This window comes from Podarcis erhardii (genome assembly GCF_964252035.2).
Source record: "Podarcis erhardii genome assembly, chromosome: 14".
Classification (NCBI taxonomy): domain Eukaryota; kingdom Metazoa; phylum Chordata; class Lepidosauria; order Squamata; family Lacertidae; genus Podarcis; species Podarcis erhardii.
Genome location: NC_138503.1, coordinates 7,425,826 through 7,439,373, shown reverse-complemented (window position 1 = coordinate 7,439,373; position 13,548 = coordinate 7,425,826). Strand labels below are relative to the sequence as shown.

Below are 13,548 nucleotides of genomic sequence, written 5' to 3'. Positions count from 1 at the left end.
ACACCAATAGGAACTCTGTGTAATTTCCAGAGAGCAAGATGACCTTTCTTCCTCCTTATGGATACAAAGACCATATCTGACAGCTGCACATGGCCTGAATGAAGTCAGAGAGATAGAAGAGGAGAAGGGGAGCATGTTAACCCCTTATTAGACACCCACTGCAGTTAGGAAGTGACACATGATTCCAAGAAGGCTGAATTCAAGCCTTGGTTACCTATGTCTATAACATGGGATTAATGTGACACCAAAACACCTCATGTATGTTCTATATAAAGCAAGTATGACAAAGTCATCAGCACCCCTACCTCCTGAGAACGCATGTCACCAGGAGGTAGTTCCATGAAGCCAGACCCCCGACTGCCCTTCACCACCGCCATCCACAGATGCCAGGGGCACAAGCTACAAAGCCATATAATGCCACATCCCCACTCATGTTGGTGCAGTCAAAAGCCCCCAAAGCAGCCTTTCTCAACCTGTGGGTCCCCAGATGTTGTTGAACTACAACTCCCATCATCCCTAGCTAGCAAGGCCAGAGCTCAGGGATGATGGGATTTGTAGTCCAACAACATCTGGGAACCCACAGGTTGAGAACCGCTGCCCTAAAGCAATCAGGTCCCTTTTAAGGTTAATAGAGACCATACTGGGGCCATAAGCCAAAACCCTCCTTTGGGCTCAGTTTAGCTAGAGCTCTCCATGGTGCTGATAAGTACTTCTCTGCTCTGTGTGTTTGAGACCTGGCATTCCACTATGATCTGACTACACATTTTGGAGTACAAGACACCTGTCCACTGACTTGCTTTTCTGGACTTTTGACTCTGGCTCTGCTCATTAGACCCTGGATGGATTTGGCTTCTCTGGAACCAGGGCCCAGCTGTGCCCCCCAACCAACCAACCCCCCCAGCAGGGTCTTCTGCCTGAAACAGGACACTGGAGTGCAAGTGTAATCTGTAAATGAAATTTAAATGATAGCAGTAAATGGCTAAAGGAATGACTCACAGGATCCCGAAGGCAATAAGCAAAGGAAGTTCCAGCTGAGGCTTTGCTGGCACCGTATCATCCCAGGCCAATGGCATTGCCTGGGCAATGGAGACTGCAAAATGGAGGAAGATCCATGCCAATTATGCCTGAAGCACAATCCAGATCTATGTAACACATTAAATTTTGAGCCCATTTGATTGGGAGAGGCTGAGGGACCCCTTAGGTCTTATTCAAGTCTTAAGGAGGGGTCTTATATATTTACCCCTTCAACGTGCTCAGGCATACCGTCCAGTGATCCCTCTTCCCAGAGCAACCCTGTAGGTAAGATAAGATGACTGGCCAACCAACCCAAAACCACACTGGGAGCTTCACAAGTGGGGATTTGAACCCAGCTCTCCCCAGTTCAATTCTGATCCTCCAGCCACAACACCACACAGCTGATTCAGTTGCAACTGATGACCCTACTGTGGATGGGATGGCAGTTTCCCCCTAGATTTCAAGAGAAGACGACTTGTTCATTAGGGAAGTACAGATTTTCTGACAGCCATTGTACTCCTAAGAGGAAGCACCTGCTCCTCTCATTAGAAGAGTTTGGATTTGATATCCCGCTTTATCACTACCCTAGGGAGTCTCAAAGCGGCTAACATTCTCCTTTCCCTTCCTCCCCCACAACAGACACTCTGTGAGGTGAGTGAGGCTGAGAGACTTCAGAGAAGTGTGACCAGCCCAAGGTCACCCAGCAGCTGCATGTAGAGGAGCAGGGAATCGAACCTGGTTCACCAGATTATGAGTCCACTGCTCTTAACCACTACACCACACTGGTGGTTAGTTGGACTCTGGCACCTACAAAATGCAAAGGGGACAAGAAACAGCTCTCCTAATTAAGGCTTTGTAATGAATTTGAAACTGGAATTGTTTTGTTTTAAATATATGTCACCTACTGCATATGTAACTTTGAGGTGTTGTACAGGAAGTGCTTCATGCATGAAAATAATTAAAGAGAGCAACTAAAGCCAAACTCACTTTTTTGGCCTGCAAATGTGGGCAAAGTGGAGCACAATTAATAGATACGTTTGCAGTTTAAAAAACAACAACAGTGGCAGCACAAGCTGCTGAAAAACTGGGATGATGAAGGGGCCTCGGTGTGAGCCTTCTTCGCATGCTTTTGTTATCTGTCTGCTGCCCTAAGCTCTGCAAAACTGTTGGGATCATCTCCTCAGATTAGAGGCTCTAGCTCCAAGATGTTTCCGCAGCTCCCAATCCAATTAAACAGAAGTTAAATATACAGAAGGGTCTATTGAGCCCAATCATCTCCATTTTTTTTTAAACTGAAAAACCATGTAATTGTAGGTTATACAAGAACTTAATCTGACTTAAAACCTAATATCAACCTGCTGCTTTATAAGTGCACTTGGTTAAGCTGGCTTGTGATACTGGTGTGCTCAGTTTGGGGGTCGTCATTATCCTTTATTAAGTTACTTGTAATCCTAAAAGCCTGTGACTGGGTCTAGATTTTTGGCAAAGATCCAGGGATTTCCCTTCTCAGAGGATGGGCTGATTGAACAGACCTCTATGGCAAGTCTGAAGTTTCTGAGTGAGCCACAGAGCAGAGTTTGATCAGCCAGCCCTGCCAGCTAAGGGGCTCCACCTTATGAGATCCTATTTCACCATCACATGACATGGGAGGGATGTGTGTGTCAGAATGTGACTGGGTTTAACTGCCAACCTAGCAGTTCGAAAGCACGTCAAAGTGCAAGTAGATAAATAGGTACCACTCCGGCGGGAAGGTAAACGGCATTTCCGTGCACTGCTCTGGTTCATCAGAAGCTGCTTAGTCCTGCTGGCCACATGACCCAGAAGCTGTACGCTGGCTCCCTCGGCCAATAAAGCGAGATGAGTGCCACAACCCCAGAGTCGTCCACAACTGGACCTAGTGGTCAGGGGTCCCTTTACCCTTTTAAAATAATTTTCACCAAACCTCCTTCCAGCTTTGGAGAAGCCCATTATGGAGGAGGGACTCTTTCAAATGCCAGGTATGCCTCAAAATGAACAAGGCATTTAAATGGTCTGGAGTGACTTGTTTAACAGCAGGAGTGTTGTATTATGCACAGCCCTTGACTGCAGACTAAAATCATTTTCATTTCACATACTAAGTCTCATAATGAATTGGTGGCATTTAGGGAATAGAATACTTATTTGGTTTCAGTGCTCTTTTAAAAGAAGTCCCTACTTTATGTAAATGGCAATGTGATCTTTAATTCTACTGTCATCTGTGCTGGCAGGGTGGGGTGGGGAATATATATATAAACACACCAAAACAGCCTGGGGGTGTATTCAAAGGACATCAACAGCAAGCAGAATTACAGGACTGGAATCTTCTTTCCCTTTTTCCCACCCAAAACAAAGCTTTCAATACTGTTTCCACAAGCAGGAGCTGATGCTTCTGGATTTATTTTTTGGGGGGAGGCAGGCTTTATGTGTTTTGGGGAGGCAGAACTGAATTATCTGTGACGCATTTGGTCAGTTAGTTAAGTATTTTATTTATTTACTTGGTTTAGGTGGGGCAGCTGCCCCCCTGCCATGCCCATGTGCTGGAAGCAGAGACCAACATTTCCCTGCCTTCCCAGCCAGGGCCCCTCCACCAACCATCTACCACCCCCACGAGCACACATTTTCTGGCCTTTAATATAGGCCCCAAGCAGAGTACGCCGAAGAAGAAAGAGAAGAAAACAAAGAAGAGAGATGACAACCAGAAAGAAAGAAAGAAAGAAAGAAAGAAAGAAAGAAAGAAAGAAAGAAAGAAAGAAAGAAAGAAGAGATAAAAAGAAAAGAAACAGGAAGTAGAAAGGAAAGCGAGAGAGGAAAAAAGAAGAGGAAAAAGAGAAAAGGGAAAGAAACAATAAAGAAAGATAAAAAGGACTTTTTCCATCTGCCAGTTACTTTTTAAAAAAGAAGAAAATATTTAAGACATTCAGTCCATGATAACATCTACCTTCTCTACTTTCTGTTAAACCATGCTTATTTTAAGTGTCTCAAAATCATTTGATTCCTCTCTGACTTTTGACACCAGTTTCAGGGCAAACCCATTTAGTTATTGTTTACCCTCCCAAGGACCCAGGGAGGCAGGCCAGGACCAGTATTTTCCAGGACTGATGAGGAACTGAACCACAGAGAGCTGGGATGGAGCTGGAGGGAGGGAAGGAGGGAGAGAGCAAGAGAGCACTTGCGAGACTGCCTTATAGATGAAGATCATTGCCCCCACCCCCAGCTTGGGCAACTTAAGCTGTTCCCAAATGCCCTGATTTTGTCTCCATTCATCCACCGTGTTGCAAAGGGATTTGATTCAATTCATTTGGCTGTTAATGCAGCTGACTTGACAACTAGCCTCCTGTTAATTCTGGTGAAGAGGCAGATGTGTTGAGACCAGGCAGCGATCTCTCCCAAATCAGCACGAGACAGCAGGCTGTGACATCAGGAATTGATTTTATTGTAATTGCCAGAACTCAAGAAAGGCCTATGGAGATGGGGAACGGGACATATGATCCAAAAACTAGGGTGGGGAGCTAGTGGTCTTCTAGATGTTGTTGGACCTCCATCACCCCCAGCAGTCAGCAAGGGCCATGGTCAGGGAGAAGGATGGGAGGTGTAGCTCAACAACAGGTGCCCCAACACAGCCTTTAAATTAATGTCAAACCTGAGGCCAGCCCAAGATATTTTGCTTCCTCTAGCAAATGGGGCCTCCACCTCAAGTCAAGGTGAATATGCTGAACACGACTCAACTTATTTTGGAACCTGATGCAGAAAACCCAACAGGCTCTTCTCTTTCTCCCTGACAATAAAATTACAATAATAAATGGAATAATCAATAATTTGCTGTCTTTTCATAATATGCCAAATCAGCTGCCTGAGGCAGTCACCTTATTCTGCCTAATAGTACAGCTGTCTCTGTTCAAACTGCAAGTGGTTCATAAGTAGAGCCTTATAAACATGCAAACGTACATATCTCATGAAGCGAGCTGTAGCCCAAAATGCTTACACCACAATCAATGTGTTAGTCTTTAAGGTGCCACAAGACTCTTGGTTGTTCATCAGACTTACGAGCTGTATGCAATAAGATTAGCCTTACAAGCAGACAGAGCAGGGATCTCCATTGAGGATCAGAGCAATGAGCATGAGACTTCCATCTGATTCAAACTGAGAGCTCTCTTTGAGTTTTATCAAAAGCCAGAGGAGGCTTAAGCAGCTTTCATCTGCAAAATGTCATCATAGTGCATCATCATAGGGACACTGGGGTGGTCAACTGCCACAACCGTCAGTGTCAAACAGTAAAACTTCAGACCATGGAGATCTGCCAAGGCTTGGACTTGATCTATAACTACAAACTATCTATCATATCTATCAATCTACTGAATCACTCAGTAGATTTGCAGGTGAAGCAATACACAGACTCAGTGGCGCTGCAATTATTTTCAAAATACATATTTGGCAAGATGTATAAATCGTTGTGCAAGAATCTTCAGGTTACTGTGCCTATGAGTAGGTATATACAAGTAAACACCAATTTAGAGCAGTGATAAAGTAATCAATCACACAAGAAACCAGCATTTGGTTACAGTTCCTCCAACCAACCAGAAGACACCCCACCTCATTTGGCCTAGTGGAGAAAAGGTCAGAAAGCAATTTTGAATAATAAACGAGACCTCCTGACCTCCTGACCCAAGTCTGGCAGGGTCAGTGGCAGCCCTTTTCACCAAATGCTGATGGCAGAGACACAGACAGCTCCACTAATGAGCTCCTGGATAGAGCAATTGCCAATCTGGAGGTCGCTGGCCTGCTGCTTCACAGGAAGAGGAAAGTGATGCTCTATTTGGCTGAAAGTGGAAGCCAAGGGGGTCAAGGAAATCCGGAATGTTGTTGTTCCTCCTAAGGCCAATCCCAGTGTGGGCATGATCTCATGAGGAGGTAGCACGTCACCAGGTCCACTGGAGAAAGATCACCATCACAAATCTGCAATGCTGCCTTAGCTCCCACTCAGTGTCATGAACTGGCTAGATGCAGAGGAATGGTGGAAGGCACCAGTGGGGGAACCCCGAGAGAAGAAGGCTCAGAGCCTGTGGACTGATAAGTGGATGATGATTAGTGGTCAGAGGCAGAAGACTGGGAGGTGTCGGTGTTGGAAGAGGTAACAGGGTTTAGTGAGCAGGGAGATGCTGTGGCAGAAAGAAGTGCAGAAGCAGAAGTGGAAGCAGAAGAGGAGAGAGGCCAAGAGGCAGAGACGAGGCAGGCTGGTGAAGATGCCAGGGTGTCTCCCTCTCCTGCTACAACAAGCTCCCCTTCCCCCAGTATCCCAGGACCAGGAGAGGTATCAAGTGGAAAGAGAAAAGACAGGGGCCTGTGTAGTCTCAGATTGCTTGGGAAGCACCCTAGTGAGGAGGAGATTTAGTCAGGTGTGGGAATATGAGGAACTTCAGTCTCCACAATTGCCTTGTAGGCGCAAGACCTACCAAGAAGAGTTGCTGAGCTCATTAGGCCTGGCACTCATGAGCAAGTCTTGTTTCTTCTAATAGAGTTGAGTTCACTTACACAGTGTGATTTTTTGCTGGTTAGCTCCTTGATGCTCAGCCTCTTCATCCCACATGTGTCAGGAAGAGACTGACAGGCTCTTTGTAATCTTCTTGAGTTGGGTCAGATCCGGGGATCAGCTAGAAACCTCAGGGAAGCCCAGCACTGCAGCAGAATGGAAATAGCTGCATGCACACCCACACATACCATATTAGTCTCCAGCCAAACATTAAACATCAAATGGTCTCAGCTCCTGTAATTTCTATCTATATAATCACTGTGATTAATAGCCCAAAGTTGTCCATCGAGTTCAGCATCCTGCTTCTTCCTACAGCAGCCAGCCACAGGCCCAAATGGAAGACCCTCAAGGATATGAGGGCAACAGGCCCCCTCCTGTTGTTTCCCCTTCAGAAAATGCCATTCAGTGGCACACACATCTCATTACCAGGATGTCCCATCCATGTAGTCATAACGTGCCTCTTGCATGAACTTGTCTAATTCCGTTTTCAAAGCCACCTGACCTTGTGGCCATAGACACACCATGTGGCAGTGCATGAATGAGTGTGAAGATTGACAAAAGTGACACTCCTCTCTGCCCACTGTTTATGCACCATGCCTGATTTTACAGCCTTCCACCATGTCCTCTCTTAGTTGCTCTGTTTTCTAAACCCAAAAATCCCCAAACGCTTTGGCCTTCCCTGCTACTCCAGATGCTCCAGCTTCCCATAGAGGGGAGGATTTTCTAAATGCAGATCTTCAAACTAGAATAAGTACTATATTTTAAAAGTTCCCTGTCTCCTTACTATGGAACCCCTAAGCCTCATTAAAGCGATTTGTAGCAGTTTGTTTTCCCCTTGTGGTTTAGGTCATTTGTGCGTGCCCCCACCCCGCAAGAGTTCTGGTTCTTTTCCAGATTTCTGACCTTCTTGAATCTGAAGCCAAGTGCATTTGCAGACAGCTGCAACACGAGAGCCTCCTCGTCCTCCCCTGCCATTGACCTTCAACCTGATCTGAAAGAGCCACCTTCTTTCTGAGAGAGAAGTTATTCATTTACTGTAATAGCCTCCTGAGCAACGGCTGGCAATTGTGCCCAGATGGGATTCTGTGGGGCTTCCAGCTCCAGAACCAGCAGGAGGCTGCAGTTGGATCAGCTGGGGCTGCAAAAGTTGATCTTTAAAAATATGACTGGTGTGTGAAATTAAAGGAAAAGAGTGTTTGTTTCAGTGCAAGCAGGGCGGGAGGAGGGATTAAAAACAACAGTTCCTATCATTTTGCCTGCGTCTATTCTCCACTTACTGTTCCTAAGCGGAAATCTAATCTTCTCTGTTGGGGACAAATGGGGAATCTGCAGTGCAGCTTTTCCGCTGGGCCAGATATATAAATGCAGTGGCTCTTTCATTCAAAAGTGCAAAGAAATGAAATGGACTGGATGGGGGGGGGGAGAGGAAGCACCAGCTCTGCAAAGCCGAGCTGCAGGTGGCGATGGAGGAGACAGTTTGTGAGGCATGGAGGGCATTTATCACAACCCCTAGACAAGTTATTGAGCTGTCTGTGAAAAACAGGAAGAGTTCTCGCAGAAGGCAGTGGCTGAGGCCCTTGATTGATAGAGTGAGATGATGCAAAGCTGTCTGATGGCCTCTCTGTGAAATAACGCAGAGGAACTCAAGGTCTTTCTTGACAATCCCTGACCACAGATGAACAGCTACTTTATTACAGCGCAGGGAAAGGTTGCACCTTGCTCCAGACTCACCCACCCGCCGATGCACACAGTTAACTTCGCCAACAACCCCCTGTGCGTTTAAGGGGTCTGCAGACTTCGTAGGATTTAAAGGGACAGCAGATTGTGTTGGTTCAAAGGTGGGATTCTCCCCCCCCCCCCATGCAACGAAAGTACCGGTAACTGGAAATAATATAGTCAATCCGTACTATGCTGTTCTGGGACCAGGCAAGAATATCGGGGAGCTGTGCTTACACCTTCTGAAACCTTGACATTGTCAGCCTCTATGAAATGCAGGGTTTTTATTTGTCTTTAAGCCATTTTACAATACAGTGATACCTCAGGTTAAGTACTTAATTCGTTCCCGAGGTCTGTACTTAACCTGAAACTGTACTTAACCTGAAGCACCACTTTAGCTAATGGGGCCTCCTGCTGCTGCCGCGCCGCCAGAGCACGATTTCTGTTCTCATCCTGAAGCAAAGTTCTTAACCTGAAGCACAATTTATGGGTTAGCGGAGTCTGTAACCTGAAGCGTATGTAACATGAAGTGTATGTAACCCGAGGTACCACTGGGGACCTAAGGGACACCATAAAGGGATCTTCCAAGGCAGAGGTGAATCTCAAGTTTCTGTGCTGCAGCTCCAGAGGCATTGATTTCAGGAACTCCTCCCAAGTCACTTTGGATGTTGTGGGGCATGTCTTCTTGGGGGGGGGGGGCTCTTTTTGCTAACTCCACTCCACTTGGTGGGGGTCAGGGGGGCTGCATCAGGCCTCCAGACTAGACCCCTATTTTAGAGTAATGGCTCTGTGAGCAAGTCAAGTCCTTGACTGGCATATCTCTTAGCACGCACTGTTGTCCCTTTTGCAATTTATGACTGGCAATTTTAGCTAAGAGAATTCAACAAACAAGAATTTTAATGGGCTCTACCAGCTTGATTTTGGGAAACACAGGTGGACACAGCAGAGAAGGCACCTTAGCTGGCTGGCTGGCTTGCTGCTCCAGTGGGTTGTTGGCAAAGTTAACTGTGTACATCGGTGGGTGGGTGAATCTCTTGGTGCCTCTTCTCATTCCTTGGAGCAGTGAGACAATGGTCACATCAAATCACCTTCCAAGCAGCCGAGCTGTCACCTGCTTCAAGCTCTGTTCCTAGCTTCAGCTCCTCTGGCATACAACCATTCTTAAAACCCATATGCTGGAGAGCACAGCCATTTGGATCAGGCCCAAGGAAGAAGACCCCCAGTTTGACCTGGGAAGGAGAGGACGACTGGGAGCTTCTAAGAGAAATGGCGCCATAAACTGCTGCTGTTATGCTCCTGCAAATGACTCATCCTTACAGTAATGGCTGAGAGGCAAGTGGGCTTCCCCAGGTAGGACCTGAAGCTGGCAATCCTAAACCGTCAGCTCTGCTCGTGCTGGTTATGGCACAGAAGAAAGGCATTCCCTTTCCAGATGCATTCTAAAAAGGCAGTTCATGATCTAGTAAAGGCAAAATGTCAGGGGGAGAGAGAAAAGGATGAGGCTCAGCAGTGGAGACAGACAGAGGTTAGCTGCGGAAGGAGAGCAGCAGCCGAGGTACTGCAGAAGGAGCTTCCCATCTCCAGTTTCTGTTTGCTTGTTTGTAATTTATTTTTAGAGTTTCTAGCGGAATGGATTGATGGGTGCATTATGTGCAGCAGATATCAGGCCCACGTGGACAGATGCTTAGTTGAGGTTTTCAAAAATGCATGGAGTGCACGAAGCACAGATCTTGATGACCCCACCAAATGTCAGGTGGGCCAAAATCTGTGCGATGCTTTCAGATGCCACAACGCAACACCAGATCTAGTCATGTTCGCAAGATGAAGGAACTAGAAGCAGCATGTTCTGCAGCAAATCTAAGCACAAAAAGTTCAGGGCAACTTGGCTTCTTCTTATCTTGCCCAGCCCCCATTGGGAGAAGATAGTAAGATAAGTGTAGGAAAGCAGGAAGGCCCCAAATACCCCCCATAAGACCTCAGCTCCGGCTTTTAGTTATTTCTTCTCTACCCTTGTGCTTGATTCAGAAAGCACAACCAGTGCAAATTGCAGCAGCTTCTGGGAGTGGGGCACCCAGCTTTACCCATCAGCATTGAAAGTTCTATTAGCTACCGAGCCAAGTTCAAGGTTTAGTTCTCAACATTTAAAGCCCCATTTGGGACCAGGATACTTAGTACAGACCAAGCCAGTCTCTAAGATCTTCCCAAGAGGATAGTCCTTGGTGGACTGCCACTTGCTGATGATGTGTAAGTGAGCCTCTGGAATGCCCTCCATCGGGTAGTTTGTGAGACAGTCACAGTAACAACCTTTCAATGCCTCTTAAAAACTTAGGTTTATCTAGGTCCATGTTTCCCAAAGTGGGCGATACTGTCCCCTGGGGGGCACTGGAACGATCCAGGGGGGCGGTAGTAGCCTTGGGTGCAATTGGGGAGGCATTGCATAAAAATAAGGGTGGTTGGGATCTCCAAAGAATTGATGCTTTTGAATTATGGTGCTGGAGGAGACTCTTGAGAGTCCCATGGACTGCAAGAAGATCAAACCTATCCATTCTGAAGGAAATCAGCCCTGAGTGCTCACTGGAAGGACAGATCCTGAAGCTGAGGCTCCAATACTTTGGCCACCTCATGAGAAGAGAAGACTCCCTGGAAAAGACCCTGATGTTGGGAAAGATGGAGGGCACAAGGAGAAGGGGACGACAGAGGACGAGATGGTTGGACAGTGTTGTCGAAGCTACCAGCATGAGTCTGACCAAACTGCAGGAGGCAGTGGAAGACAGGAGTGCCTGGCGTGCTCTGGTCCATGGGGTCACGAAAAGTCGGACATGACTAAACGATTAAACAACAACAATAACAGTGTTATTTGTATGAGAGAGTTGTGTTTTGTTTTTACCAAGTTTCATTGAATGTTGTGTGTTTATTGTTTTGTTACATCAGGTGGGATAATTTTAATAAATAAATAATAGCTATCGGGATCATTCATCTTTCCCCAAAACCACTCACCAGAGATGGAGAGCAGTCAACACCACCTTTTACAGTGGCACTTCCTGTGCCTTGGCATCCAAAGTGTTGCTGCTTCCGTGTGGAGTTTCAACAATATCCTAGCAGAATCGTATCCTTTCTAATGTTTTGGATGAGCCTGGTATGGCGCCTGCACAATTGGATTTTGTGTAAAAATACACAACAAATCTGATTTCTGTTGCATTAAGGAGTTATGTCTGGTAAAATATATGAAGCAAAGAATGAAATAAGCTGCAGTTCTACAGAGTCTTCCATTTTGCTTCCTTCAATACTTGACCACTAATATTAGAGAATATTGGATCAAGGTACAGTTTTAAGTGAATGTCTATGAGATGATACAGTAGCCAAGTTAAACCACAGGTTGGATGATAAAATACAAAATTGAGTTGTGTTCCTTTACAGGAAAGGGCTGTAATATGAAACAAGGGTGTAATGTCTTTCAGTGATGCATATTCCACAAGAGGAGGAGGAGAAGAAGGAGAAATGTGCTGGCAGGGACCTCTACCGAGGCAGTTCAAGTGCACAGTACTTCCATGGAACAATCATGGCTAAGGACCGTTGTCAAACTGTTTCCTTCTCTGTGAATTTGCCAAATCCCTTCTTTAGAGCCAGTGAAGTAAAGTGGCCTTCACCACTTCTGGTGGCAGGAGAAATCTCACACCTCAGCCGCTCAGAATACTCCACCTCTATTCTGCCACATCCCCTTTCTGTAGCCAAGGAAGAACCTGAGAGTGAACACAGATATTCACCTCTGCATAAGAAGATTGGCAGGCCATGGCTCAGTGCAGGAATGACAGTGGCCCAGGTCCCTCCTAGTCACCTTTTCTATTAGGACATTAGCCACAGGAGGAGGGGGCACCATTTGCCTAAAATGGGAGCGTACTTATGGGTGAGGCTTGTGGATTTCATTAAGGTCCCCTTGAGCTCTGGCTTGAATCAGCTTGGCTAATGAGAACTTACAGCACCTAGACAGGGTTCTTTTAACATACCAGTGTTGACTTGATAACTGAAGACAGAGTCATGCCAATTGGCCCAGTTGGGTTTTGTGCAAAGACCAAACGGCAGATGAAAGGATCACCAAGCCCAACTATCCTCATCCTCAAGCAGGACACCTTATGCCTGAAAACATACAACATGGATCCCTCTCCAGCCTTGGTAGAAAAATAGCTAAGGAAGGGAAAGGAAGAGATTCCAGGAAAGAAGGAAATTGCTTATATATTTCAACAAGTTTTTTTCTAATGTATTAGCATATATCTGTCTTTGTGAACAACAAACTGCCCACTTCTTGCTGAGATTCAGCTGTCAACACCTTTCCAAGTGGGTTGACGCAAGACGCTCTTCCTGAATTGTGCCTTCCAGAGTTCACAATGCACCACCACTTCCTAAATATTCGAACCAAACAACCTTCTAGTAAACGCAGGTTACACATGGTGAACTGTGACTCCATGAATGCTCAGGGGTCCCACACTGATGTAACCTGCACTTGCGGGAACCTGACATGACAAATATTATTTTCTTTTTCTTTTCTTTTTTGGTAGCTGTTTTGGTCTCTTTTAAAATTTACATTAGTTTTCTATATCTTACGGTATTATGACTTTAATAAAAATCTTAATACCAAAATATTGGTGTAGAATGGGGACAGGAGAGGGGAACCCATTGTAAAACAAAAGATAATCCCACATGTATGTCCATATTAGCACAACTGCAACTATCAACCGTGTTCTTTATGGCTGAAAATTTTTAACTTTTCTTAGATTCCTGGAACAAACGTGCTAGCCACAAATCTTCATGACAGACACATGCACACCACGAGATTATGAATTAGCTATGACAGAGAAGACTCACTAATAGGATTGGATGTAAACTTCAGGTCACTTAATTTTAAGGCTCAGCTAATGGCCTAAAGAAAATTGGATATCATCTCATAACATAAATTCTGAATCAGACTTTCCTGCCCATCAACAGGAACACCATTAAAAGTAACAGCAACTAGGCCCGCTGTAAAATGAAATGATGCAGCTGTAAAACTAATTTCCACAATGTGGATTATTCTACCACCAAAGCATAAAAACTCCACATTTCATAGTATGAAGTTATAAAATTGGAGCAGCAACATTTTTAGTATAAGTCTGATCTCATTGATAAAAGATAAATCTGAAAACATCTGCTCATTTCCATATAATTTGTTGTTCACTAATGTTATCTATAAAATGGCATGCGTCAGTTGTTTGCAATCGTATTTCCAATATACACAAGAA

The 13,548-nt window shown here is 45.4% G+C and overlaps 1 protein-coding gene across 1 annotated transcript in view; it reads right to left on the bottom strand.

Moving 5' to 3' along the window:
- Positions 1–13,548, bottom strand: part of WDR72 (WD repeat domain 72) — an 82,006-nt gene that overhangs the window by 10,515 nt on the left and 57,943 nt on the right. The gene's annotated exons all lie outside the window — the stretch shown is intronic.